Raw genomic sequence first — 5,000 nt, 5'->3', positions numbered from 1 at the left:
TTCAATGGGGGCCGGTCCGAATTATTTATGGAAGGTATGATTTTTTTTTTCTCTCTCCGTGCAACTGGTGATTGAAAACGTGCATCTGGTAACCCAAAACACGGTTCTCTATGCGGTTAGCGGTGTTCCCGAGATTCATGTCCGATAATGATGCACCCTACTACGGACCTTTTCAATGGGGGCCGGTCCGAATTATTTATGGAAGGTATGATTTTTTTTTTTTTTCAACACTTTTCCCCTCTTTTTCTCTCTCTGCCGGGGCCGGCCCTGGGTGCTTTATGGACGGTTTAAAACATGACTATGGATGCAAATGCTCATTTTCCTCCGTGCACCTGGTGATTGAAAACGTGCATCTGGTAACCCAAAAATTATAAAAGGGTTTTAAATACTTTTACCCGTCATTCTATTGATATAGCCCGCTAGGGGAGTGCCCCACTACGGCCCTCTCTCTGTCAGGGCCGTCCTTGGGTGCTTTTTACACACTTTAAGAAATCACGATGGATGCAGATTGCTATTAATCCTCCGTGCAACTGGTGATTGAAAACGTGCATCTGGTAACCCAAAATTTCAAATATGGTTCAAAATGAATTTAAAGGCACCCCTCTCATTGTTGCCCGCTATGGGAGCACCCCACTAAGGCCCTGTCTCGGTCGGGCCCGTCCTGAGTGCTTTATAGACACTTTAAGAAATCGCGATGGATGCAGATTGCTATTAATCCTCCGTGCAACTGGTGATTGAAAATGTGCAACTGGTGATTGAAAACGTGCACCTGGTCACCCAAAACACGGTTCTCTATGCGGTTAGCGGTGTTCCATCTATTCATGTCCGCTTATGGCGCACCCTACTACGGACCTTTAGCAATGGGGGCCGGCCCGAATTATTTATGGAAGGTCTGATGATGATTTTTTTTTTTTTTTCACCATCTCTTTCTCTCTCTGCCGGGGCCGGCCAAGAGTGCTTTATGGACGGTTTAAAACATGACTATGGATGCAAATGCTCATTTTCCTCCGTGCACCTGGTGATTGAAAACGTGCATCTGGTAACCCAAAAATTATAAAAGGGTTTTAAATACTTTTACCCGTCATTCTATTGATATAGCCCGCTAGGGGAGTGCCCCACTACGGCCCTCTCTCTGTCAGGGCCGTCCTTGGGTGCTTTTTACACACTTTAAGAAATCACGATGGATGCAGATTGCTATTAATCCTCCGTGCAACTGGTGATTGAAAACGTGCATCTGGTAACCCAAAATTTCAAATATGGTTCAAAATGAATTTAAAGGCACCCCTCTCATTGTTGCCCGCTATGGGAGCACCCCACTAAGGCCCTGTCTCGGTCGGGCCCGTCCTGAGTGCTTTATAGACACTTTAAGAAATCGCGATGGATGCAGATTGCTATTAATCCTCCGTGCAACTGGTGATTGAAAATGTGCAACTGGTGATTGAAAACGTGCACCTGGTCACCCAAAACACGGTTCTCTATGCGGTTAGCGGTGTTCCATCTATTCATGTCCGCTTATGGCGCACCCTACTACGGACCTTTAGCAATGGGGGCCGGCCCGAATTATTTATGGAAGGTCTGATGATGATTTTTTTTTTTTTTCACCATCTCTTTCTCTCTCTGCCGGGGCCGGCCAAGAGTGCTTTATGGACGGTTTAAAACATGACTATGGATGCAAATGCTCATTTTCCTCCGTGCACCTGGTGATTGAAAACGTGCATCTGGTAACCCAAAAATTATAAAAGGGTTTTAAATACTTTTACCCGTCATTCTATTGATATAGCCCGCTAGGGGAGTGCCCCACTACGGCCCTCTCTCTGTCAGGGCCGTCCTTGGGTGCTTTTTACACACTTTAAGAAATCACGATGGATGCAGATTGCTATTAATCCTCCGTGCAACTGGTGATTGAAAACGTGCATCTGGTAACCCAAAATTTCAAATATGGTTCAAAATGAATTTAAAGGCACCCCTCTCATTGTTGCCCGCTATGGGAGCACCCCACTAAGGCCCTGTCTCGGTCGGGCCCGTCCTGAGTGCTTTATAGACACTTTAAGAAATCGCGATGGATGCAGATTGCTATTAATCCTCCGTGCAACTGGTGATTGAAAATGTGCAACTGGTGATTGAAAACGTGCACCTGGTCACCCAAAACACGGTTCTCTATGCGGTTAGCGGTGTTCCATCTATTCATGTCCGCTTATGGCGCACCCTACTACGGACCTTTAGCAATGGGGGCCGGCCCGAATTATTTATGGAAGGTCTGATGATGATTTTTTTTTTTTTTTCACCATCTCTTTCTCTCTCTGCCGGGGCCGGCCAAGAGTGCTTTATGGACGGTTTAAAACATGACTATGGATGCAAATGCTCATTTTCCTCCGTGCACCTGGTGATTGAAAACGTGCATCTGGTAACCCAAAAATTATAAAAGGGTTTTAAATACTTTTACCCGTCATTCTATTGATATAGCCCGCTAGGGGAGTGCCCCACTACGGCCCTCTCTCTGTCAGGGCCGTCCTTGGGTGCTTTTTACACACTTTAAGAAATCACGATGGATGCAGATTGCTATTAATCCTCCGTGCAACTGGTGATTGAAAACGTGCATCTGGTAACCCAAAATTTCAAATATGGTTCAAAATGAATTTAAAGGCACCCCTCTCATTGTTGCCCGCTATGGGAGCACCCCACTAAGGCCCTGTCTCGGTCGGGCCCGTCCTGAGTGCTTTATAGACACTTTAAGAAATCGCGATGGATGCAGATTGCTATTAATCCTCCGTGCAACTGGTGATTGAAAATGTGCAACTGGTGATTGAAAACGTGCACCTGGTCACCCAAAACACGGTTCTCTATGCGGTTAGCGGTGTTCCATCTATTCATGTCCGCTTATGGCGCACCCTACTACGGACCTTTAGCAATGGGGGCCGGCCCGAATTATTTATGGAAGGTCTGATGATGATTTTTTTTTTTTTTCACCATCTCTTTCTCTCTCTGCCGGGGCCGGCCAAGAGTGCTTTATGGACGGTTTAAAACATGACTATGGATGCAAATGCTCATTTTCCTCCGTGCACCTGGTGATTGAAAACGTGCATCTGGTAACCCAAAAATTATAAAAGGGTTTTAAATACTTTTACCCGTCATTCTATTGATATAGCCCGCTAGGGGAGTGCCCCACTACGGCCCTCTCTCTGTCAGGGCCGTCCTTGGGTGCTTTTTACACACTTTAAGAAATCACGATGGATGCAGATTGCTATTAATCCTCCGTGCAACTGGTGATTGAAAACGTGCATCTGGTAACCCAAAATTTCAAATATGGTTCAAAATGAATTTAAAGGCACCCCTCTCATTGTTGCCCGCTATGGGAGCACCCCACTAAGGCCCTGTCTCGGTCGGGCCCGTCCTGAGTGCTTTATAGACACTTTAAGAAATCGCGATGGATGCAGATTGCTATTAATCCTCCGTGCAACTGGTGATTGAAAATGTGCAACTGGTGATTGAAAACGTGCACCTGGTCACCCAAAACACGGTTCTCTATGCGGTTAGCGGTGTTCCATCTATTCATGTCCGCTTATGGCGCACCCTACTACGGACCTTTAGCAATGGGGGCCGGCCCGAATTATTTATGGAAGGTCTGATGATGATTTTTTTTTTTTTTTCACCATCTCTTTCTCTCTCTGCCGGGGCCGGCCAAGAGTGCTTTATGGACGGTTTAAAACATGACTATGGATGCAAATGCTCATTTTCCTCCGTGCACCTGGTGATTGAAAACGTGCATCTGGTAACCCAAAAATTATAAAAGGGTTTTAAATACTTTTACCCGTCATTCTATTGATATAGCCCGCTAGGGGAGTGCCCCACTACGGCCCTCTCTCTGTCAGGGCCGTCCTTGGGTGCTTTTTACACACTTTAAGAAATCACGATGGATGCAGATTGCTATTAATCCTCCGTGCAACTGGTGATTGAAAACGTGCATCTGGTAACCCAAAATTTCAAATATGGTTCAAAATGAATTTAAAGGCACCCCTCTCATTGTTGCCCGCTATGGGAGCACCCCACTAAGGCCCTGTCTCGGTCGGGCCCGTCCTGAGTGCTTTATAGACACTTTAAGAAATCGCGATGGATGCAGATTGCTATTAATCCTCCGTGCAACTGGTGATTGAAAATGTGCAACTGGTGATTGAAAACGTGCACCTGGTCACCCAAAACACGGTTCTCTATGCGGTTAGCGGTGTTCCATCTATTCATGTCCGCTTATGGCGCACCCTACTACGGACCTTTAGCAATGGGGGCCGGCCCGAATTATTTATGGAAGGTCTGATGATGATTTTTTTTTTTTTTCACCATCTCTTTCTCTCTCTGCCGGGGCCGGCCAAGAGTGCTTTATGGACGGTTTAAAACATGACTATGGATGCAAATGCTCATTTTCCTCCGTGCACCTGGTGATTGAAAACGTGCATCTGGTAACCCAAAAATTATAAAAGGGTTTTAAATACTTTTACCCGTCATTCTATTGATATAGCCCGCTAGGGGAGTGCCCCACTACGGCCCTCTCTCTGTCAGGGCCGTCCTTGGGTGCTTTTTACACACTTTAAGAAATCACGATGGATGCAGATTGCTATTAATCCTCCGTGCAACTGGTGATTGAAAACGTGCATCTGGTAACCCAAAAATTATAAAACGGTTTTAAATACTTTTACCGGTCATTCTATTGATATAGCCCGCTATGGGAGCACCCCACTAAGGCCCTGTCTCGGTCGGGGCCGTCCTTCAGTGCTTTATATACAGTTTCATATATTACGATGGATGCAGATTGTGATTGTTTTCCAAAAGACCCGTGTGCATCTGGTAACCCAAAAATTATAAAACTGTTTTAAATCATTTTACCGGTCATTCTATTGATATAGCCCGCTAGGGGAGTACCCTACTACGGCCCTCTCTCGGTCAGGCCCGTCCTTAGGTGCTTTATATACAGTTTAAGATATTACGATGGATGCAGATTGTGATTGTTT

The sequence above is a fragment of the Oncorhynchus mykiss genome, unplaced genomic scaffold, assembly GCF_013265735.2.
Source record: "Oncorhynchus mykiss isolate Arlee unplaced genomic scaffold, USDA_OmykA_1.1 un_scaffold_237, whole genome shotgun sequence".
NCBI lineage: Eukaryota > Metazoa > Chordata > Actinopteri > Salmoniformes > Salmonidae > Oncorhynchus > Oncorhynchus mykiss.
This window is presented reverse-complemented; position numbering follows the sequence as displayed.